The sequence below is a fragment of the Chlamydotis macqueenii genome, chromosome 7 (genome assembly GCF_036417535.1).
Source record: "Chlamydotis macqueenii isolate bChlMac1 chromosome 7, bChlMac1.mat, whole genome shotgun sequence".
Lineage (NCBI taxonomy): Eukaryota > Metazoa > Chordata > Aves > Otidiformes > Otididae > Chlamydotis > Chlamydotis macqueenii.
Genome location: NC_141562.1, coordinates 35,472,849 through 35,498,867, shown reverse-complemented (window position 1 = coordinate 35,498,867; position 26,019 = coordinate 35,472,849).

Here is a 26,019-nt window from a genome sequence, read left to right as displayed (position 1 = left end):
AGTCCCAGGATAGACAGGAAGCATTAGACAGTCAACATAGTCATCACTGTGGTCGCGCCTCCAAGCACATCAATGTGTATGTCTACAGCAAGGAGACACATCTGTTATGTTAACATCTTTAAAGAGATTATATATTTTTTTTTAAATCCTAAACCTTCACTGACAGTGCTCGAGCTGTTTGTCTCATAATCACTTGAAATTGTAAAGCCCAAGCTCCTGGATCCTCTGTATTTGTGAGAGGCTCTGCTGACCTCTCTCTATCTTCTTTAGAAAATAAACTGGCTCTCCTGGATTCAGAAAAGACTTTGAAAATGAGGTCTGGAGGCTTTAAACCCAAAAGACAAATAAAAAGAAGTCATAGTTCATTAGCTTTTAGAGTAAAAAGGCTTTTTTTTCCGTTGATTCATTTTTGGTGAGCACTTAATATTTTACAGCATGTGAGCTTAGCAATATCAGAAATCATGTTCTAGAAGTGTATTACATTTTTGTACAGCCTCATATGATAATGACTCTGTGCAACCTGAGAATTATTACACGAGGATGTTTTTTCAATTAACAGTGCTAAGCGTTATTAAGTGATGTTATAAATATAAGTCATCTGGTTTAACTCCCCTTACAACATTCACTTGGCATTAGATTCTACTTCTGGAGAAACTCTCCATGACCCTGTACTAAGTCACTAAATAAATAATGCAGACACCAAAGAAACTGCCAGGAATTGAGGGAAGAGACCTTCTTTTTATGACTTGTGAATATTTGCATTCTTAACAAACCTTGAAGAAACAAATTGCATATTAGAACATGTGCTACAAAATAAATGTGAAATAAAAAGTACGCTCCTCTTCCTTTCTGATCATATCTTAATAAAATTCTCAACACAAGCCTGAGGAACCCATTATCTGTAAGTTTCTATAGAAACAAATATTCATGTAGTTTACTAGGGTGGTTGCCAGCTCGTTGACTTTTTGGTCTAAAAATTAAGCACCTGCCATAGCCCTTCTAGATTTATAGTGACAAGATGCCTCCAAACATGCTCCTCCTATCCAGACCCATGTGCTGCACCACCGCCCCCCCCCGCCCCCGATCTTCCTCTCCCTGCTCCCAGTGCGCAGGCAGTCTGGGTGAGCAGGTTAGGGACATTTAACTTTTGGACAGTTTACAGCAAGTTGAAGGAATCACAACCGATTATAAGCTCATTCTAGACAGCATTTTTAAAAGGGTTGCCTCAGGTCTTTTCCTTCTCAGCTGACCTTTTTCACTGTGTAATTTGGGGTGTTCATTTGAGGGTGTGATGTGAAGCTCAAGGGGGAGATGTCCTTCTGGTGCCTCTACCAGCTGATGATCCAAACACCCACCACCACCTTGGGTGATGATGCTCATGGCTTCGTTCAAGCAAGTCTCAATAACAAAACCATGGCCCAGTGTTTGGGGCCTGCACCCACAGCTGGCGAGCAGGGCAGGCCACAGAGCAGCTTTAGGACCTGTTGCTCTGCAGAGACGATGCTTCAGCTCCTGTCACCGCAAAGACCTCACGAGGCCGTGTTCGGATGTCCTTGTCGTCATCACCCAACCTTTGCTCCCAACGCAGGGGGCAGAATCTCACCCTTCGCGAATGGGCTTTGTATTCGTATTTACCAACTGCACTTTAAAATATTAAAATGTCATCATGGGTTTCCAGACCAGGACAAAGGTTGGCTTTTTTTTTTTCCCCTTCTCACTTAAAAAGCACCAAAGCCCCAGAAGACGCTGTAAAAATATGTGGCACTCTGCAGCTCAGATGGCCAACATGAGCATTTTCTAAATTGCTTGCCTATCAAAATCATATTTGGAATTGTGCTCTGTAAGTCTGTGCAAAATTTACATTACAAAAGATGCAGTACGACATCGAAAAAGAGTTACTACAACTGTTCTAAACCACCATAATGTCGAAAAGGGGCCTCCAAGGATTATTTTTATCGCCCTTAGGACTCTCGTTTTGAAGTGCCTCAGCGTGACAGCAGAAAACCTACAATTAAATATTTAAATCACCGTAACAGTATTTTTTAAGGAAAAAGAACTTTAAGAGACATCTTTAGAAATCTAGTGCTTCCTCGTAACATTACACATGCTAGTGAAATAATTTTAAGATAAAAAGGTAATCTAAATTTTATATTGCCCTGGATGTAATAAGCTCCTGGTGAGAACAGTAATATTGCGGTAAAATATGAAAGTGCAATGCGCTTTTTGATTACATCAGGGTTTTCTATTTGCCACTTTAATCCTTAGAATTCAGCTGTTCCCTATTCAGTCCTTTTACATCATCCTGAGCTAATCTGTCAAACATTTCAGACAGCCAACCCAATTTTCAGATTGTTCGGGACTTTGCCACAAGCACCGTATGCTGTTAATAAGATTTTCATTTGGAGCAATGCCACGTCGTCCATGTTTTCTATCGTATATAAATACTGAGATTTAATGGCTTCAGGTTTTGTTTAATGTTAACATCAACAATAAAAAAAGGGAGGTTCTCAAACGCCAAGCCCCATACTGAAATGCACTACTGACAGCTATTTGCAAGGTTAATGTTGTGGAAAACAACATCCATCTTTGAAACAGTTTCATTAGCCCCATACAGCTGACCTCTCCACATAATGTTGTCAAATGTGACGTGCATCAGATTATTGGGAATATGGAGATCAATAAATATGCAACACCAGCGCTCAGAACGCTCCTGGCATCATAGCCGTACAAACGCCATCTAACATCCCAAAGAGTAGCTGTCATCTGTCAAATCTACTAGCAAATAGACAGGCTTAAGGGGAAAGCTATCGGTAATAGTAAAACACATAAGTAAAGATGAATTAGGGAGTAGAAAGTCAAGGTTCTGATACATTACAGTTCCAAATGAAAAACTCTGGAAAAACACTTTCCAGCAAGACTTGCCTTATTTGTTGTGTTAAATGTAAAACCCCTCCATGAGGCAGCATCTGCTACGGTTGTGTTTTCGTGCACCCACTTCTTTTCTTGGTGTCGCTCATGTCCCCCACACCCTGCCCCCTCGGGAGGAGCCATACCAACACGGTCTCGCCAGCCCTGGGTCCCGGAGCACGCGGGGAGCTGCGGTCTCTGGTCCTGGCACAGTACCCCAGATAGAATCATCAAATCATAGAATCGTTAGGGTTGAAAGGCACCGTTAAAGCCCATCCAGTCCAACCCCCCCTGCAAGGAGCAGGGACATCTCCAACCAGATCAGGTTGCTCAGAGCCCCGGCCAACCTGGCCTGGAATGTTTCCAGGGTCGGGGCATCCACCACCTCTCTGCGCAACCTGTTCCAGTGTTCTACAACCCTCATTGTAAAAAATTTTTCCTAATGTCTAATCTGAATCTACTTCCCCCTATTTTAAAACCATCACTCCATGTTTTATTACAGCAGGCCCTGCTGAAGAGTTTTTCCCCTGTCTTTCCTGTAGGCGCCCTTTTCTGTAGGATCAGCAAAGGCAGCCTAAGGATGAGCTTCCAAGGAGAGGAAAGGGATGGCTGGATGTGGTAGCTTCCAGAGTGCTGAACGTGACTTGATAATAGAAAAGTAAATAACGAAAAATTAATATTTCCTTTTAATTTTTGAAATAAACTCTATTGGCATAGCCTTCTTCTGATTTATTCTGGTCCTAAGCCAGGGTACAACTCAGCGGCAAATAGAGGAATCAATGTGTACCATGTCATCAGCGCACTTTGCCTTTAGGTCCCAAGAGCTGAAGGTACGGAGTGTTGGCAAACAATGGAATTAAAGAAAGGGTTTGGGAATTGTGTTCAAAGGGAGGAACAGCAGGCATTACCTTGCATGTCTGAGTTTCTAGTCAGTTCAACACAAACGGAAACAAAGCTGCAAAGATCCCTCCTATCCGGTCTCTGGCTGTAAACTTTTAGTGACTGTGAAAACACCTGGGTTGTTTTTTTTTTTCTCTTCTTTTCTGTATGTATGACACGGTTCTCATTGTTGTTTCCTAAATAATTGGGTAGTAATCCTCAGCCCCCAGCTTTGGAGGCGTCGGTGTGGCTGCCACAGTGATGGAATTCTGCAATAAATCAGCAATTCATATCTCGCCGAGTGGGAGCTGAAAACTCCCTCAGAACTCATAGTTAATGCAGGGAATGACGCTCCTTCCGCTAAAATATATATGTATATTAAAGAGTTACACTGAGAACACACTGTCCAATTAAAGAGAGAACAGATTGGAGATTTTTTTTTTCTTATGTGTTTTTAAAAACACTGCTCGTGTGGTGGAGAAAGAGAACAAACAGAAAGGAGAAAGGTATTTTTGAAGTATACAGTTATAAGGTGCTTGGCCGATAATTTGCAACCTTGGTACACAACATACCTTTTAGCAAGGCTATTTATTTCTCGGGGAGAATGCTACAGTACTTACGATAAAGGCCTCTGTTGGACCTCTTCATCAATAGCAAACCTTTAAGCACAGCACATTTCATAAATAGGAGTTCCACTAACACAGACTTCAAAAGGATAGAACCTGATAATTCAAAAATAGAGCTATATTAAGTGTTCCAACAGTCCATCCATAAAAGCAGCCTCCAAACGCCTCCTCTGTGCAGCATGACAGTCTATTAGAATAATAGCAGGGGAAAGCATAATTACAAGTAATCATTGGTTGGAAAGGAGCTAGTTGTTTTTGTAGAGTAAAATGCCTTACTGAACCCGGCAGAAAATGCAGCGCTGGTTCTAGCGGCAAGGGCAGGTAGCCGCAGAAAATAATCAGAGCACAAATCTTGAGCGATCCAGGTTTATTTTTTAAACCCTTCCATATGTCTTCATATTTTCCCAATGAACTGCACTTAATTTGCTGCTACATTTTAAGTCTGGTTACTATATTATTGCTATTGGTTGGGCAGTGACGTCCCTCCTGCTGGAGTATCAGCTTCGTTTCGGAAGATCTGGGACTTGATGACTTTCTTCTCATCAATGTGAAGATGTCCTTGCTGATTGCAGCAGGGTTGGACCAGATGATCTGTAAAGGTCCCTTCCAATGCGATCCATTCTATGATTTTAAGACAAAATACCTCCACCAGCCGCAATTTTTAACACATGAAAGACTGTCCCTGCAGACTCCAAAGGTGGTTCACTTACTCATACGGGAAAGTTCAGAAACGATTCACAGGTCTTCCCCCCTCCCATCAGTGTAGTGCTTTGGCCTATGTCTCCAAGAGAAAAAAAAAAGATCCCACAGGTGAAAGTAACTTCTGTTTGCATGTGGCTGAGCTCCAGAACACTCATCTCTGAGGGCTTCATCTACCCTTCCCTTTTCAAAATGATCCACCTTCACTCCAACCTCTTCTATACTCCCCAGCCTCCGACATGCATCAGCCATCATGCTCCACCAGAGAAGACATTTGGAGATTTGATATTGACTTCAGTAAAAGTAGGACTGTGGGGTTTATTCCTGTATATCAGTCCCTGGGTTTATTTACGGTTATTCTTGTTGGAGTTTTATGTCTTAATAACTTCTCCATACCACAACCAAGCTGTCTACTCAGAAGCTTGAGGAGATGGCATTGGCGATCACAAGGCTAAGGAATAGAAATTTTCATTTTGGCATTACATTCCTCAGTTTCCTTGTCATTTTAAAAATTAACAGTTTTCCTCATAGGAAATGAGGCCAAGAATATGCTTGGGCCAATTAGGCAACTACAATTGTACCACCAACTGCCAATCACTTTATTTATTTTGCTATTCCACATAAAGGACCAGCAACTCTCTTGTATTCATCACGCAGAAAGCACCTTTGTAGACCAATCTATATTCCCTCGCTCTTATGATAATGCAGTTCAGGTGAAAACACCTCTTTGTGAGGACAGTCCCATTATAAAGTCATACACTTAGTCATAACCAGCACTTACTGAAAAGTTTCAATGTTCATTACATTAGCCAGTCTTAAAAATGGAATACAAACCAATTTTAATCAATACATAGTGATAAATAAATATTAAGGAACTACACCACTAATGTACAGGTAGCCTAATTAAAGCAACAGCATTCACTGCACTTACATACCTTAATTTTCCCTACAAAGTCTTTATTGAACCTCTACTTTTTAAAAAAATTGCATTTGCAATTAGAAACACTGAAGTTACATTATCGATTTTCTGCTAAAAACCTTTTTAGTAAACAAGCACAAACTACATTCATTAAATGTAAGTGCTTGGAGCTATGGTGTGAAATTCAATTCAGCCATTATCATGAATTACACTGATTATTGCTGTAATTATTTTCTCTTGGATACAACTGCATTTCTGTTCCTTGCTAGTTGTGTTGGACATATAACCATGTTCATTTTATAGCTAATAATACTCAACTGTAGTTTCAGCAATTACTATCACTTATACAAATCATTAAGTTAAGCTATGGGTACCTAGTAAAATTTAAAAAAAAAAAAAGTAAGTAAAACATCCTTTTTTTTTTTAACCTCTGAAATAACTAATGGCATTGGCAACAGAGGAAAATTACCCATGTTAAATGATTTACATTAGAAAAAGTGATCACCTGTGATCCACTTTCACTGATATTTTGGTCACAGTGAACCCATAACTATCCATTTAAAACCTGCCAGGTAAACTATACTTTCGCCTTTACCGCACAGGCTAATAGGATAATCCAATAATCCTTTTTTTTTTTTTTAAGTTTTCCTCTTAAAAGAATAAACTTTTCTCAAGGGCCATTTACACACTGGCAGGCCACAGTCAAAATTAAATATCCCAATAATTTGTTGCATTAAAACAATTTATTTCACAGATCACTTCAAGCATGGCAACAAAAAAATGTTTTGCAGTGAGAGACCCTCTCCCAAACCCAGCGACCGCAATCCAGAGATGTATTGCCAGCAATGCTTATTGCTCTTCAGCCCAACAAACACCCAAATCACCCAGCATTTTTTAGTACAAATCCATCAGTGTTGATTTCAAGTGTCGCTTGAAAAAGAAGTCCAGTATCAGATGCTGTAATAAAAGTGATGCTCCTGAAAAGCAGTTATTTCTGGAATAGATACTCTAATAAAAGCAATATTCTTGAAAAGCAGTTATTTCCAGAATAGGAGGTAAAAGCAACCAGTGAATAACGCACTGCAAACCAGTAAGGAAAGAGAAGTTGTTTGGCTCATCCTACCACAGCAAAACGTCATTTGAAGGGGATTCTCCTGGAATATCGGGCGTTGCTGCAGACAGAACCGAGGTCTGAGCACACCCATGCTTCTGCCTGCGGCTCTGTTACAGCCTCCCTGTCCAGGAATTAATGTTCGTTAAAATTTCCCTGATATTTGTATACAGCAATACGGATGCAAGTCACATCAAATTATATTCAATGGGCAATTCACAAGCTACTTGTGCAGAAAAAAAAATTCTATACCTGTGTAGAGAAAACATTCCAAAGAAGCTGCTGAGTCAAGGGTCCAAAGCAGAGAGCTGGGTGTCATCCTGTTTGGCATAAATGTTGCAGTCTAAAGAGTCTGATAAGTCAATTGCTCCCAATAAAATTCGGACTAATAAGGGAAAACAAATACATATGAAATGAAAAATCAAGGCCTTCTGGTACTGGATGTACAATTCAAGTTCAGCACTCACGGTTCCGCAGGCCAGACTCAGCGAAGCGAGGCTCCCGGCGCTCCCGGAGCTGGGCTCGTCCCATGGCTTCGTTTGCACCTAAGCAAATCTTTGCCAAAGTGCTCACGTCCCCAGGCTCTGGCAGACTCTGCATTCTCACACCATTTTACACAAGCGAAAGCTTTGACCCGGAGGTATTTTTTGGCAAAGGAAGCATTTATGCGACACGTTGGCCATGTCATCCTCATTCAGAATATTTTTTTGGTCATCTCAAGTTCACCCTATGCTTCTTGTAGGAAATTCTGTTCACAACTGACCTTACACATGTCATTCTAAACAAAAACAACATGACAGTGAAGATCATTCAAATGTGACCAGGAACAAACATGGAACAACCACAGAATCATAGAATGGTTTGGGTGGGAAGGGACCTTCAAAGCCCATCCAGTCCAACCCCCCTGCAAGGAGCAGGGACATCTCCAACCAGATCAGGTTGCTCAGAGCCCCGGCCAACCTGGCCTTGAAATGTCTTCACTAGTTGTGTTAGCAAGTTTCTGTAGTTTTATTCTGTTTTCTCCGGTGTACACATTGACAGAATTTTTCTAATATTTTAAATATTTTTCCCTTTCTTTCACAATGACACAGCACAAGCCACGGAAATTCCAAAACAAAACCTGATGTTTCTTTTGCTGCCATCACTGTATCTCCAGCATAAGAAATGCTAACTCTGGAGGGTACCATCACTCATTTACCAAAGGGTTTAATATCTTTTTGCTCACGGCTATCTTTCAAATGCCATCCAAATATTCACTGGGGCCATGAAAATTCTCTAATGAGAGACAGGATTTATTCCAGATTACCCACAAAACTGACAAAGGGCTCCACCTCTCTGGCTATTTTCCAAGACATTGTCTCTGTCCTGCCAGTGGCTGATATGTTCTCAACTTGAGGAAGAGCATCCACCGTATTTTCCCTTGTAAGTATAAAGAAAGATCTCAGAGCAACAGGGAGAGGAAGAGTGGTACCACCATTTTTTCAAAGCACTGAGAGTTTTACTAGTGAAAAGTTACAGCACTTTTGATGTTTTTACAGAAGGTCAAATATACGGAGGTCTCTGCACATAGAATATTAGAAAAAAAATGTTTGCTATATTTGCAAAAATGCAAAAACTTTAAGAAAACTTGCCAATTTTCTGAAGGAATGAAAATACCACCTCTTCTCCTAAATTCAAGAAAGAGATTGGAAACCTGGGACAAAATTCAATGGAAAATTTTAAAACTGCTGAGTTCTTACTGGCTGTCCTGCTTTATTATCTGCTAAATCAGAAAGCACTGAATTAATAGCAAGGAAATCCTACCCGAAACGCAAGCATTAAGTACTCGAGAAGACAATGGATATTCCCAGATATCTTCTTCATACGGGAATCTTTCCTCTGGCCACTTTGAAAGCATGTAACATAACCTTCAAAGCAGGGAAGATGTGTTGTAGAAGTTCTGCTTAGCTAACCATGAATGCTAATTGCAGGAAGAACAATCTGCCTGGGGCCGGAGGGCAGGAGCCCAACCAACAGGTACAAAAGTCTCATCGTGCTACTGGGGACAATGGAGCAGGGTGCTGCTGGGGAGCATGAACCAGGCTGCCTGAAAGGGGATACCCCCCAACCCTTAACAAAAATATGGAGGAGAAAAAAAAAATTATCCTTATCAAAGTAGCCTTGGAAAAGAAAGGATGAGTAATGAGCATTTTCCTGTGTGCGTATACGTACTTTTGCATACATCTCTGTATCCCCACGTTGTGGGCACTGTTATTATTCAGTTGGGCTGTGCAAAACACAGTCGGACTCCGTCCAGCCAAGCATCCCAGTCCCTTTGCTGATGTGAGGGATGAACCACTCCAGCTATTCCTCTCGGTTCATCAAGAGCTCAGCGGTCCCCACAACCACGTCTCACTGATTTCTTCTTTGTTGGGAAGGTTGTACACAGGGGAGCCAACGCTGGTAGAGAAACAGAGCTTTGGCCACAGCAGCAGAGTCCAAATTTGCAAATGTGCCAGAGGGAAACTGAGTCAGCATTAGCATCAACGAAACAGCTGAATCAACATCACCAGGCAAAATGAACACTGAAGCTACAACCCTACCATAGTCATGTTCCATCAGCCCAGCGTTTTGTAAATAGGACCACACCTTTGGGTACAGATCTGCGCTGAATGCTCCTGTGCTCCTGCATGTTCCTCCAGCTCAGAGCTCACCAAACCTCAACTATCACGTTACCCGCTACTTGACTAGCCCAAGGCCAACCTTTTTCCAGGCGGCTTGCTCTGGCCTCAGCTGAAGGGAAAAGGTGCTTGCTTGCTTTGGATGCTCCAGAGACTCTTTCTCCAGGATAAAGCGTAGGATGCCTGGTGGGCATGGCCACCTGCAAGAGGGATCTGAACTGAAACACTTCATCTGAATCTCAGCTGTGGGAGATGGTAGTGGATCAGTGATAAAAAGAGGAGGTCGATATGAAATTCTCAAAAGGATTTGCAATATATGTGTGAGCCAGAGGTAGAGTAAACCTAGAAATATCAGGAGCCAGTGAACTAGAAGTCTTCCCTCAGCTTGCAGCACAGCAAATAGCATGAGCGATGCAATGACCTACCGGGATGGCCACCAGGTCTTGTTTGCTTGGTTTACCACAGGCTTGCCTTCAAGACCAACACGTGCCAAAGCTGGTGTGGTTTATGCCCTTCCTATAACAGCAGGTGGGACACACCTTGCTCTCCAAGTGCCTTTTTTAGAGGCTTTCTGTGTCAACATCTGAAATCGATGTTCTCTGCTTGGTAACCCAAGTGAAAACGCTGTCCCTCTCAACAGGCAAGTTGATCTGGTTGGCAGCTGCTTTACGCACCTTGAAGTCAATAGATCTCCCAATATCGAATCCTGCCTGCTTGTTAAGGGCTCTGCACCATTCACACAGGCAGGGAAGGAGAGATGTAAAATCCATACCCTATGGTAAGGTGGGCAGCCCAGACTTTGAGGCTGGGGCAAGGGAAGGAAGACGAGTCGGCTTTCAAACTTGCGGACGCCACCTCTGGATCAAACTCTTCTCCCAAGTCCAGAGTTCAAGACTGCAGGACTCAAAATGATATTTGAAACACATGGAACACTTTCAGTTTTCTAAAGAGCTTCATCGTAATCCTACTGATGGCAACTCTTTGATGCCTGCCAACCAACACAGAACTGCAATACTACCAGGAAAAAAAGGAACCTTCTATTTGTGGAGGATGTGTAGAGAGAAGTAAAAATAATCAGAGGAATTGTGCCTGGAAAGCCAGCCTGTAATTTTTTGAGAGCAATACAAGTGTTCTCTGGACCTTGTTTTCTAACACAGATTGGGATGGGATTCACCGTGCCCTGGCTAAATCTTGCTCCCACTGAAAGCAAGAATAAACCAATGCTGAGCGCTTTTGGAAAGCGAAGTTATATATTTTCTTTCCATTTGGGATGTGTGCAATGGGACTCAGGAGAAGCCCAAGCCAGACTTTCAGGCAATGACTAGGAAGTGAAGCAAACAAACACATAAACATAGAAAATATCCTGCTTGTCTAAAACAATTCTAAAAGCGGCTTTGTTCGTTTTTCCTGCAAAGCTGGTGCTTGGGCACAGAAATAGAGAGGATGGGAGAAGCTGGGGAGGAGAGTGCCTATCCTGCTCCAGGAAAATTATGGAAGTCAAAAAAAGTTTTTGTTGCGTAGGGCTCGCAGTGATTATGTAGGGAGGTTAACAGACCATTTCCAGCAAAAAATATTTTGTGTTCGAGGTTTCCCATGAGATCATGAGCAAGCTGAGAAGTAGGCAGCGATGGTGCTGCCCACCTTCAAAAGAACAGAAAACCTCATTAGGGAAAGAAACGTCCTGGGATAAGTCGATTCCCCGGACAAAACCTCCAGCTGCCCGTGGAAATGACACACATGAAGGTTAGCGGGATAATACTGTTAACTTAACCTGCTCGAACACATCTTCATAGAACTTTACTTTTTATTTGTTACTGAGAGAAATTGCAGCTGAGGTTTTCCCTCCTTCCTTGGAGTGCTTGGATCGGCACAACTGAAGTGCTTAAAATGACATTTATACGACTGCTAGCGACGGTTGATCAGTTAGTGTGACTCGGGACAGATAAAAGCCCCAATTAGGCCTTAACTGTTTACTTAATAGAAAGACCTGTTAGGAACAAGAAGGATTGCCTGTTAGCAGAAGAACAGAACTTTTTTCACGTGGCAGATTATCAGTATTCTTTAGATTCACACATAAACAAGGCTGAAATGCAATTACATTTTCCACAAGGACCCAAATGCTTTTAACCTTTTCAAGGTAAAAAAAAAAAAAAAAAAAAAAAAAAAAAAAAGGCTGAACTGCTGTTGAATTAGGTCCAGCTAGCTTTTTTTTTTTTTTAAAGTTTTTGTTTCATTTTAATAGTGGTTTAGTCTGTTTCACAGCCTGTGGCCTCTTCAAACCTGTTACTTTTAAAGATATAGCAGATGCTTCCTAAATGGAAAGGAAATTGTAATGATGCAAATCCCTATTCAGATGGTTTTCCAAATAGGTTGGAGCACTACAAGCTGTATAGGGCAGGTGGGGTAGTGTTACTGGCAACCAAAAAAAGGTAAACTTGAATACAAATAGACAAATCGAGCACACGTGTTCGTTTGAAAGTTTGCAGTCAGCTCCTCAATCTGCATCCGAGAAAATAAACTATTATCGGCACCGAGTGGCCTTCTCAGCATCAGAAAGCTAGAAATTAACTTAATTGCTGAACTGCACGTAAAACCAGCTGCTTTAGACATTACAGCTTGGCTTTTCATCTCATCAAAATTCCAAATATGTTAAAATTCTAATTTGCAAATGTGCTAAATTAACACTTTGAAACCACAATATTTAACCTGTTGGCTAATCTGATGTCAAGTGAAAAAAAAAAAAAAAGTCAAACAACGTGGAAACAATATACTGTACAAAAAGCCATAGTAATTCACCTAAAAATCTTTAGTATGGGGTTGCTATGAGGAATTCTGAAGTTTGGTTTCATTACAAGCCCTATTATATCTTTCCTCATCCTAATAAATCATACAGATTAGTCTGGATAAAGAGGAAGTTTTTTCATTTAGGGATTTGTTGACATTTTCTTTGCTTTAGAAATGACATTTTGCAAATCCTTGCGGTTTTATATGAGCAGTCAATTTGCATCTGAAAGCAAATTGGCTTCATTTGGGAACACAAGCAGACGTTTTGCAGCCCTCCTGCACCACCGACACTCTCGTTGAGGGCTGCGTGCTATTTTGAGTGGTTATTTGTAGGACTGCTCAGAAAACTAGTTAAAATACTCCCCCAATTTCTCCCCTCCCAAGTGTAATCTGACTTTATACCAACAGGTAAGATCCTTCTTTTTGGGGGGAATAAGAAAAAAAAACAAAACACAACCATGCACTGTATAGCTGGTTTTGGTGACAGATCTTCTTCTCATATCAAAAAGGAATTAAAAAAAAAAAAATCATAGAGCACTATCTAAAAATGCTACTTTACAGAGGCTGTTTATTATTGCTATTTCTATCTGATATTAAGAAGGAAGGAAGCAAGGTGGAAACTCTGCTAAAGGGCTTAAGGCTTTTGATAAACTTTCCTCAAAACTTCTCGGAAGAGGTGGTTATAAAAGGCAGCGAGAGGTGAGAAGTAAAATATTGCTGTGGATTAGAAAGTAATTTGCACTGATCAAGTTGAGAGGAATAGCAGAGAAGCTTGGTAAGGAGATAAATCGACTACATGACAGCGGTGACAGCCAATATTGACAAATGCACGGCACAGGAAGAGCTATTTGAATTCATACACAGAACTGCCTGTAAATACACACCTTCTACTGATTTACCTGTCTTTAAAAAATAGCCCTCTACACAGTACGCGATCAACAGTGGTGCTAAAAACCTCTTGTACAGAAAAAAAATCTCTACTCCTTCCTGTGCAATTTCAAATTTGCATTTGCAAATCACTGGCATGCCTGGTACCAGCACGCTACAGATAGGAATGGTAATGTAAAGGAATGGTACAGAAAAAAAAAAAAAAGTTAAAATAAAGAGATTATACAAAGTGATGCATCATCAATGTTTAAAACCTGGTACAGCTTCCTAATCGCGGGAGCTCGATGCAGCTTTAGCAGCTACTCAACACACTAAAATATGCTTAATAATGCTCTATCATCAAGACCGCTGGCTCTATGCTCTTCAACATCCTCCTCTGAGCTGGGGGCTAAGAAATAACCTCTATTTTGTCATTTTCCAAGGGCCACGGCTGGCTGTGCAGCTCTTCTTTGCTGCCCCACGTGCCTCTGAAGACAGAGAAGCAGCAAAGGCTCCATTTGCTCCTCACGTGAACACGGAATTGGATTATTGGCGTGTGCAAGTGATGACCGTTAAAAAATTGTGTGGGTAAATTTGGGGAAGTACAGAAACAGCACGAGTGCTCATCGTAACTGCTAAAAAAGGTATATTTCACTCAAAGACCAAAAAAAATAATTATCAACAAATACTTTAGCCACAAAATCTTTAACAACTACAAGAGAGCTTTTGTTAACCAAAACTCGGGTTTAGCATTTTGTCATTTTTAAAGCAGAGGTGCCAAGGCAGGCCATTCAAATAACCTCAGAAAATTGTTTCCCTATTCAATTAGGCTATATAATAATGGTAATTAAATATGTAAACAAGCAGTAAGGAAAATATAAACATTTACCGTTAGAAACAGGTAGGATCCCAGTGCTCTGGAAACGTACCAGATAACATCCCTATATAGCCAACCATATTTTCATAGGAAATCTTATTTGTTACTTTAAACATTCTGGAAGCAAAACAGCAGCAAAAAGAAGGTCTAAAACAAATGCAGATGTCACTGCCATCTAGCCTGATTCAAACAAATAGCTTCTAGTCCCTGTGGCATCGCTTCGGGCACACGACTGTGCGCAGAGTCAGGCTGATGGAAAGGAAATGAGAATTAAACAAGAAAAATCTCTGCAAACTATTGGGCTGCCACTACAGAAAAGACAATATCCACAACTCATTGCCTTTCTGATCTTATTCTTTCTTCTAATATCCAACTAAATGGTTTCCAGCTTTCATTTACAGGGTTCCACGAGACAGAATATTTCACTATCAAAGTTAGCGATTCCAACAGGAAATTGTTTTCTGGGGAAAATATTTTTGTTTATTTCAAATTTTAATCACTTTTCATCCTCAGGAACAACCCTTAAATAGGAAGCTTACTGTACACAGACCTAACACGTTTAGAAAGAAATTAACAAAGTTTCCAGTTTCATAACTCACATTGAACTTGTATCGGCAGGACGTATTAAGAGAAAGCATCTATTCTGCTTCAGCCACTTGGTTGGTTTGGGCTTCAGCTTTTTCAATAAATTTAGGACTATTCTTTATTATGTTACGGCATTTCAACATTGACAGGAAAAATTGCTTTTTGCGTAAAACATGACAGAGAACCTCTAGTTCTAATTAGTTTCTAACGTAACAGTGCTGTTAACGCAAGGATGCTTCCTCAGCCTAAAAACATCTTCCCAAAAATTCCCATCAGAAAGGCAGCTGCAAAGCCTGGAGCCCTCGCGGAGCTGGGGACCAGCTCCTCGGGTTCCCCTCCGGATTGACATGATTCATGATCCTCAGGGCCGGAGAGGCACCGGCCTCGCCTCCTGCAGCCCTCGCCCTGCCACGACGGGATGCACAGGGCGAAAATGCCCCCATCACAAAACATGACACCAAACTAATGGTTACAAATGTGTTTTCAAGAAGAAGGGGGCGGGGGAAAAGGCTTTAGAAAAGCTTCCATTCTACTGTACGAGAAAGCTTTTGTCTTTTTTACGCAGCTTTTTCTTTTAAGCATCTCTAAAAACATCCCTGTTCAAGACTACATTTAGCAAAGCTGACTAAAATGGCATCACTCATTTCGTATGCCAAAATCAATAGCAGCATTTTGCAAGCCATGGCCAAATGAAACAAGGCAAGGATTAAATCAATTTAACGCCTTCTAGGATTTCTACCCAGCGCTCTTAGAGAAAAGCGTGGGTTTGTTTTCCCGACTGTCTGCTTCCTTCACAGTCTCTTTTTAATTTCACCCTGTGTCTTCTTCTCTTGTGAATACTCAGCGGTGCGAGCACGGTGGAGCAGGCGTGAGACAACAAAGCACACCCACAGAAATTGGGGGCTGGATCCTCACGGAGAGAAAAACTGTGTCTGGGCTGGTGCAGAGCCCCGGCCAAGGAAAAGCACAGAGGCTTACTTCTTTCCACTTGGTGCCAAAAGTAAAATTGGCCAGAATTCAGACCCAAAAATACATGCAGTACCTGTAGTTTTCTTTAAATTCCCAGCTATAATAATGTCCTTTTCCCTTTCCAAATGAGGAACTTCCCCAGCATTGCCTCAGACGAGATGCCTAGCTCTGTGAAAGCGGCTCCATGCAGATCCGGCAGCACACCGAGCATTTCAGCGAGAGCACAGCCCACCCGGGGATGCACCTCTGCTTTCAGCAAGGTCTGGACCTCATGATCCCAAACAAAATCATCCTGCGATTTAATAGAAGTCCAATGCCAGAAATGGGTGTTAACCTCTCGTTCCGTCCTTACTCAATGCAAAGACCGCTGATACACAACGTGTTGCTGGAAATTAGCACCTGCCAACTGAATGTCCTGCTGTTACACACATCCACCTCGCTCTTGCCTCTTGTTTACTTCCAGAGCAGATATAATAAAGTTTACTCTTCTAAAATGGTCTTGGTTAAGGTTAAGATATCTTCCTGCACAGGGGAATAGATGGTGAAGAGCCTCTTTTAATAATGCGTTGTCTTTCCTTTCAAAAACCATTATTTCTTTTTAAAAAATATATTGTTTATCTGTATATTTAATAATATATTAATAATATATTCTATATATGTTAACTTGTTGTTGAAGAAACAATTACCGGTCTTATATGTTTGCTTCTTTACTGTTAAGACCTGTGGTTTATATAAATACAAGAAGAGATACTAGGTCAACTATGAAGTTAGCTCCCAACCTAGAAAGTACGAAATATTCGCTCCACAAGTCATAGCTGGTTATAAACCAAGTGATGAGCAGATCAGGGCAGGAGAAAAGGTTTTCCTCCTTTCTTCCTCACTAGATGAAGCCTTCCACGAGGCAGAAGCCTCTGCTAGAGCAGGGACGCTGCACGCAAGCCCCAGGTAGCGCATTGGCAATGAGATGCAAAGCGACATCCATCTTGATTTACCCCTGCTCAAGAGCCATGGGGATTCTGAGCAGCACTTGGACACAATCCAAAGGTGATGACTGCGCATTGCGGGCCTTAGAAATTTGTCCCAAGACCACAGCTCTCACCTTTCCGCCAGAAAGTAAAATATATCCCAGAGGCTTCTTTTGTTACACAGCAATCAGGTTCTCCAAATCCACTTGCTGGCTGCAGCGCATCTTGTTTCCTGGTTCCTTTCCCTTCCACCGTGCTCACTGTTTCTGTTCAGTCCTAACAGCTGCATCTCCACCAAAAATCAAACTTTCTGCAGAGAAGCTAGGCTTCAGGGACGAGAAGGCAGCATAAGAAATACCCAAGACAAAACATAACCAAGCGTTTTGCTCTGCCTTAGCGTGAACACAACAGATCAGATTCAAGCGCTGCCCGTCATGCGTCCCTACGCTTCTTTCCACAAATAATATTTGGATTAAACAAACTCACATACATTTTCTTGATCTTTTCTTTCTTCTAAGCTTAGTCTGGCTTTGGAAAAAAAAAAAGAAAAAAAAAAAGGAGAATATGGTTCCAACACTTTCCTCCAGATGGAGCTGGCCATGGGGTAGAGCAACTGGGCTCTGAATTTCTTAAACGCATCCCATAATTGAGTAAGCGTAAGGGAAAGGAGTTTGTGCGCAGCTGCATGCATGGGTACACATGAACTTTCCTCTTGTCTGAGTTTTAAACTGCTAGAGGAAATCTTCAAAATGGGCAAGAGCCGCAATGCAATCAGACAGACAGACTGTCTGCAGCAAAGCGATTTAATTTGGTCCTGTTGCCCCTTCTGAAAAATGATGTCGACAGAAGATAAGGAGACAGAGAGCTTAAAATTGTTCTATCAGAACCAGTTGCCTGTTAGGAAGCTTATTCCAGGCAATTCAAAATTGTTCCCTTTTTTTTTTTTTTTTCGCAAGGCAATTGCCCATCAGGAAGACTGTTTGGAACCGAAGTAAAGGCTCAAACGGTTTACATCGCGGGAAGAGTTTCCGTGGATTTGTGGATATTCTGTGCAGCAGACCCTCGTGTGCATATTTCCCTTGTTTTGTTTTGTTGTTTCTTCTGTTTGCTGCCGAAGATTTTTCTTCCTGTTTATTAGTTGAAAATAACAAGAGCTTTTTCATCTTTATTTCCCAAGGCAGGCAATTCAAATAATCTCGGAAAATTGTTTCCCTGCTCAGTTAGGCTATATAATAATGCAAGACCAAATCTTGTCACTTATTAATGAGCTGAGATGGATTTACTAGGGGAAGACGAAGAGATTGATGCGGCTTTAGCTCATCCTCTCCAGCACCACACGGCACGATGTGTTTTGCACAGGGACTGCGAAGGGACATGCAGAGCAACGGCATTTGGAAGTGCCTGAGCCCGGACGGTCCCGGTCCCTGACTCCGGGATAGGTCTCAGCAGCGGAAGCAGAGCTGCCGATAACACCAGCCAGCAGAGCCCCCAGGAGCTTTCTGCACATCAGGAATGGGCCAAGCAAGAGGTGAAGCCAAAAGTCAGGAATCGTCTTGCACCCTCCTCCATCCTTTCTTATCGGTTTATCTTCTGCCTCTGTTTTCTCTCTCCACTTCTCTGTCCAGCATCCTTTTGGAGGAATATCACCTCGAAGCTCTGGGGAGGCTCACAGAAAAAAAAAAAAAAAATCATTATTTTGTTAAAAGTAGAGTTGGAAAGAGCAAAGCCAAAGTGATTAATTCCTGATATTAGCAGATCTCATTTCCATCTGCGGGCCCTTCATCTGAGCTCCTCCGTCACATTCTTAGCAGTCAGTAACACCCAGACCCCAGGCATCACCAGCAGCATTTTGCCACCAGCCTTCGCCTTCGCTACCTGTAAGCAAACCATCTCTGTTCGGCAAGGACTGGATAGAGACTTCTTTCTTTCAAGACCCATTTGTGTGTTAAAGGGAGGGTGAAGTGCCAGATATTTGGCTTGGGTCTGTCTGTTCCTGGATGTCAAGTGATGGATAAAACAGAGGAGTGCCCTACGGGACCCCCTAGAAATGAATTACTTCGGCAGAAGACATTATGTTACAGACTAACCAACCCCAGTAGCAGAAAACGCAAAGATTTTTGCTGTCCCTTTGAGCTAAAGCTGAGTATCTTCACCTTTAATGGGGCATGATTTGTGCTTAAAAAGGCTAACAGTTATTAAGTAAAAGACAAATGTTTATCAGCCAGAGTAATTTCTATTGATGCTCATCAGCCATTCAAGACTATATGGCCTACCCAGATATATTTTATTGTCTAATGTAATAAAATTTTCTATATCAGATCTTAGCATAAAATAAAATTGTTCTTTAAAGAAGATTTCTTTTATAAAGTTAGTCCACAAAAACTGAATAAGGCATGAGACACTGGTGAGGCCATTCAGATTCAGACCAGTTACAGACCTATAATTCAGTTTATGCCTAGATCACAGACATCAGTTATGAGTTTGATCTATGTATCTTTGGAATATCAGTGGGTAGACAACCATGAAAGACACTATTATACACACTATCCCACGTGGACAGTGTGGGGGGATCCTTGATAAAGGGGGGATCCTAGGCATATTTTGCTACTGTGAATGAAACAAATGAGAAACGCAAGCCCTCAGTACTAAAGGTTTCCTCATCCGTCAGTAGTCTCCTGTTCACGAAAGAAGAATTCTTGTTCCACACACAGATTTGCTTTTAAGGAGCTCACGGTGACGGTTGTCTAAGTGCAATCTGTTTCTGGTCAGTACAGCAACACCGAGCCCGAGAACAACTATTCCAGAAAGCCTCCGAATATAGGCCAGCCCCTCTGTGCTTTAGGGCAGCCCTGTGTCCATCTCCCTGCTTGGAGCTGCACCAGAGCCACTTGACCCACCCACAGAGCGACGTGAAGAAGTGACATCAGCCTCGGTCACCACTCCTCATGCCTGGATTTAAGGCAGCGAGAACAACGCTCTCTTCACCTCCTCATCCCTGAAGTCCTTAAGCAATTCTCTTCTCTGCCAAAAGGCTGAGTGCTGAAGGTTGTTTTATGACCGAGCATAAAGCAATGCCAGAATGAGGAAAGTGCAAAGGTGGCTTTCACAGACTCGTGGAAACAAACATTATTAGATCACCAAGTCTGCCCTTCTTCAGAAGACAACATGGAATTTTATACGGCAAATCCTTCATCGAGCCTAATAATTTGTGCTTGACTTGCAGCAAGAAACCGAAGCCAAATCCATCCATGTTTGAGGGGTGGTTGTTAGAGCATGTGACAAAAAGATGTGGTGGATCCCCTGGCTCTTGGTGTTTCAAACCATGTTCAAACACCTCTGAAAGACTGGCATTAACCACACAAAAGTCATTCGGCTTAATTCAAAACACAGGATGACCTAATTGACAAGATAACCTCATTCTGCACCTTACTCTACAAGTATCACTGGCTTCTACTACAACAAAGGCTGCCACAAACTAGTGCAATATTGCTGTTCAGGGCATGAACGTGGGACAGCCCAGGGTCTCATCCTGCATCTCACAAGGTCAACGGACGCTTTTGTCGTTGAAGCCAATGCGAGCAGAAATGACGCTAAGATTTTTCCAGTTCAGATGTCAGCTATTAATTTGGATGATGGTTATTTGATTCCAAGGAAAGTCAGTGGAATCAAGTTAAAAAGACAGAGATGTATTCATATATCCTTAAACTGGGAGACACCGCAACTCACTGATAACCTAAATTAGATTGAGCTAGTGCTATCTCTAATTAGGATCTTTCACTATGAACAAGGGAAGAGGACAAAGTGAATTAGCAAAGGAAACAGTACATACATTGGCTCAAAACAATAACCAGAAATGTTAGCTTCCACGTCAAGATGCCATGTACAAAGAAAAAATATGTTTCAAAACTTATTTTACTAAGGAAAATCTGAAACTCTTCAGAATTAGAGACTCACTACAAATGTTGGTGGTATTTATTAACTAACTAGCTAAATGACCTTTACATCATTTTTATACACAGTTTTCTTTCATAAATATTTCATGAATTACACGTAATTATTAGTAACATCAACTTTAGGGAATTAATTACTGCCAATTCCTATTAATGAAATGCATCTTGTAATAAATAATGTTAGTTTATTACAGAGCATTGGTCTCGGAGGTATTCACATCTGTCAGTTGCCTTCTACTTCAGGCTAAAAGAAAGGTAATCAAATAACTGTAATTATTGTACTAAATATATCACCGTTTGTTTAAAATGTCAATGGGAATGGATAAAGGCATTTGTAACAATCTGAACCAAGCATCCTAATCTGCAGTGGCGTAAGTGCACGTGACAAAGAGCAGCATTACCGCCGGGATACCGGCTGACAGACAGAAATGTCAACAAATGGTTACTTCTCTGATTTACTAACTGGGTTTTTTTTGCCTATAGGCCGTTGGTTTAGAGCCACTCTGAGAAGTTACGGTGAATTTAATCTGATGGGTCCTCATTAGCCCTTGTGAAAGGGGTGTTGGAGTTGGTCCAGTCCTGATAGGCAGGTCTCCGTGTACTGACTGATGCTACCATGACTGGTAGCACCTAAGGCTGTTGGACCACACGCTACAGGAGAGCGGAAGTCAGCAAAGGTCACCTTCCTCCTGCCTTGCAGACAACTAACAGGCTTTGGCCAAGCCTACATGCAACCTGCAATGTTCAAGGCTAAGGCCAGGCCAAATGGCTCACCCTCAAACAGTGCTGCTCCTTCTTCACGCTGCCCCCGAGGGTGGACCCTTCTCCAAACGGCTGTTCCTGGTTTCACATCTGGCCGGCACGAGGAGCAACCATCCTGGCAGCATGCCCAGCTGCGGCACGGGGCCAAACAGTGAGTTTTAGTCTATTTATCACCATTTCCACACAAGAAAAGTGAATAATTCTCCAGCACTGTACTGTTCCAAACTGCTTTTCTTACGTATCTGGATGTGTTTTTACTGATAACCAAGAGAAGCCTAACTTGGTGACATCTGCCAACATTTAAGCCCTGGAATAAACCAGAATTTACCATGACCTTTCAGTCTTTTATACTGAAGCTTTCCAAAATGGTATTATGCAAAAAGAACAATATTTGTTTTGTTTTCCTTCACCAGCTACAGAAACTCCTAGAGCAAATAAAAATGAAGACTAAGACGGAGACGAAAATGGAAAGCCCAAGCCTTGTACCTCAGGAAAACTAGTATTTGAAAAACAGCCCATCAGGTACCAATAAGCCCAGGCTCCTATATCAGCCTCGCTTACCTTTCTGCGCCTTGCCCGCTCCCCAGCTGTGTTACAGCGGTGGCACGCACACCCTACACCGTGCTGCCATGTGGTTACGGGGATGTACGCCTTCATCCGCAGCCAGCTACGTGATGAAGCTGTTGTAATCCCTACGCTATAATCCTTCAGGCTTCTACTGGTAGGAAATACTAAACAGAGAAAACAGCAGAGACAGCAGCAGGACTTCCAGATTCTCTGGATTTGGCTCCTGGTGCTGGGATATCTGCAATGCCAGCACTCCCGTAGCAAACCTGGCCTCATCCCTGGATCCTAGAGCTTCGCAGAGTCTCTGCCAAAACCATGTCTTTGGTTTTGCTCTGCCCTCAGACCGCTCATCATTTATTCTGGCCAAATCCTGTAATATCTCGCAAGGGGAAGGGATAATTACTGCTTGGATGGGAAAGCCTGCTCTCTCGGGATCATCTTTCCTCCTCTGTGCTTAAAGAGGCGCAGAACCGGCACAGAACCGGCACAGTTTAGGCTGTGGCCCTCCACTCCCCAGCAGCAGAGTGCACCCAGCCTGTCCCATCCCCAGCCCTCCGGCAGCTGGAGGCAGGCATCGGCCACCCAGCCCGTAGCTGGGGACCGTTTGGGTGCCAGCTCCTTCATCAGCAGCAGTCCAAGAACATCCAAGTGGACTATGGCCACCTAAGAAAGCTTTCAATGGGAATGACCTGGAGACACGCTCAGGAGATCTTCTGGAGCCTGGGAAAAACCGGCAGACAGGCACTCCTGCTGCAGGGTCAACAGCTCGAAACACATCGGGCAACACAGTCAGTGCCTGCAGATTTATTTGCAGCAGTGTGAGACAGTAGCAAAATAAGCCTAATCATTTTTACTTATTTAAATATGAAACCGAATCAGTTGTGGTGGTGATCATTATCCCCTGCACCACACCTCAGAACAGCTCTGTACCCCAGCAGTTGTGGTAGCATCCTAGAAAGAAGCTGGAATTCCTTCTAGTAGGGTTCACGGCTGAACGTGGGTCACCACAGCCGAGATGGGCACTCCCTCCACTAGAACCTTTTTGTTGTTGTTTTTTCAAGAGAAAATTGCATATATTAGGCAGGCTTTGAAGTTACTACCAGACATTAGTCACTGTCACTGGAAGACATGAGCGGAACACTATAGTTGGTTTAAAAGACAAGGGAAGTCTTGACCTCCTCAGGGTCTATCAAGGAGCTTTGGCTTTGAGAAACTTAGAGAAATTCAAAAGAAAGTAAAGCACTGATCAGATTTAGGTACCTCCCAAAGTACTGCAGCAGCTGAGAGGGTGGTTACGTTCCTTGTAAATACCACTTAACGCAAGTGCCGTAATAAAAGAGACGCATTTCCTCGGAGCGTTACTTCTGAGACTGACCGGTAAGAACGAGAATAATTCCCATCACCAGTATCATCTGCTTGGAGTGTAAATTCCTCCGGGTGGGTGCTGCCTCAGTGGGTTTGTATATCTCGCTCTGTAACAGAGCGCAATCTCCACCGGGGCTTCCCAAACTCCGCTGTTGTAAAAGCAACAGTAGATGGATAACACCGGCAAAATCCGATTTTGTATTTTGAAATGTTTCTCATTGAACTTCTGTATTTTAAGGATGTGGCTACCTCGTTTTTTTAAACACAATAGGCATTTAATGAATGCATGTTCTGCCTTCCTAAAAGGAAATGTTTTGACTCGAAGTTAACATCCATAAAACATAACCACCAGGTTACAGGGTCTCCTTCTTTGCAGGTGTGGAGGTAACCAGTCACAGCCAGACAGCTTTAAATCACGTAACACAGGTGTACCAAACTTGTTCCTTTTGCCTGTCAGCCTCACTAGGGCGATATCTTAATGCTCAAATTCCATCCATTCCCTCTTCTTTGATGCACTCTTCCTTTAGATTTATATAACTGAGTTGCAGACAGGAAAAGGAGATTTTACCGCTGCGCGGTAAAGAATTTTTCAGGAGCTTCTTTAATTTCCCCGCACATTGTAGAATAGTACACTACAAAATTGAGAGGCACATTTCTGAAAGTTTGAGGGAAAGAACTAGGAGGAAAATGGAGAAAATCTAGCTTAACGACTCTTTCAATTTTGAAAATTGCAATTTGACAGCAATCCTGTGGGCTGGGAAATAAACGTTCATGCCTCTGCCTCTATAGTCATTTGATTGATGTCAAATTGCTTAAGATGAAGTAAAGAGTGAGATGCAGCCGTATTTTTCCAGCTTCTTTCTGTAGAATTGGGGTCACAGTATTTGGGATCAAAAAGTTATTTATGACGTTTATTTTCTACCGCTGATTGCACTTTAGCCTCTCAAAATCTTGGTTTTATCATGAAGATGTGCCTTTATATTTAGAACTTTCCAGCACCATGGTTTCTTAGACAGAAAAAGTACACTTCTAACACAAGAGCCCATCGTTTTCAAGACTTAATCCTTTGATCACTATGGATTCCGATGCTGGCCCTACAAAACCCTTAAATGAACGTATTTTAAAGCGTGTAGGTAGTCTCATTTACCTCAACAGGCATTGATGCAACATACTCACATATAGGAATATATAGATCTTCGTATCAATAAAGGTTCTTCCATGGCCACCGCTTACCAATACGCTCGTTCAGTTGCCAGGATGCGCAGGGCAAGTCTTCCTGACTGACTGCAAAAAAATCTCTTCCAAAGACAGAGAGCAAGCAAGAAGTCACACAAGACTTTGGTAACAAACATTGCCTTCCTTTCCCCCATTCCCTCCCCAGCCACCCCGCCAGACAATAAGATTTCCCCCCATACAGCCGGGTTTTGATTTGATTTGATTTTATTTCCTTCTGCAAGGTGAGCGCACAGCGTCTTGCACGTACGGCCAGGAGTGACGTTTGTCACAAAGGCGTTCAAAAGTCATAACAATGCTGGATGCGGTTGTTGTACAATAATTTCAGCCTGTAGCTTTCACAGAGCTCTGCAGGGGAGGTGGCTCCCAGTAACACCATTATCGATGGAGGCTGGTGTGGAGAAGGTACAGTGACTTGCCCAAAGCCCACCAGCAAAGCCAGGCTTTGCTCAATTGCCAGGCATCAAAAGCTGTAAGCCCTATCTCAGTCCACAGCAGAGAAAAACAATGAATTAGCAGGAACACTGTGACTGACAGACCTCACCCTTCATATGTTTCTTGCACAACCAGGTGTTATTTTACAACACTTCAAAATCTGGAAATAGGTCCCTTCCTCACTTAGGCTAAAAACCTTGCTTTTAGATAAGCTAAAGGTAGGTGAGGTAAATCCATCCCTGGATTTTCTCTAAGAATTAGACAAATAAGTGGGTTTTTTTTTTTACACGGCAATTCAACTCCTAATGCAGAAATCGCCCTTAGACAATTTTATTCTCAGATGCTATTCCACTCATACAGTATTTTTTTACAGTATTTTGAATTTCAAAAACAAAAAAAAAAGCAGATAGGAATCACCTTATCAGAATAACAGGAAGAAAATGACACTGACAAAAGATAGGAAATTCAGAGTAATTACAATTACTGTTGATCCTATTTTTACTGAAGTTAAATGCTGCATTATTGTTGCTAACTGTATGCATCCTACAGCTTTTCATTCATTCCAATACCCTAAATGTTATTCAGATGTAAGAAATTTAAGAAAGAATAGCCATCCAGAACTGAAAACAAAAAGCTTCACAGCATTTAATATGACAAAACGCATAAAAATAAATTTAATTAGTCACCAAGGAGGGCGGGGTGGGAGTGTTACTAGAACTTTTATAAAGATAATTACCTGATATAAAAAGCAACTAACAAGACCATTCTACATTGGATATTATCCAGAAAAAAAGAAAAAAATTAAACCTATGTTGCTGCTTCAATATCATCTAATACTAGGAACTGGCAGAAAAAACAT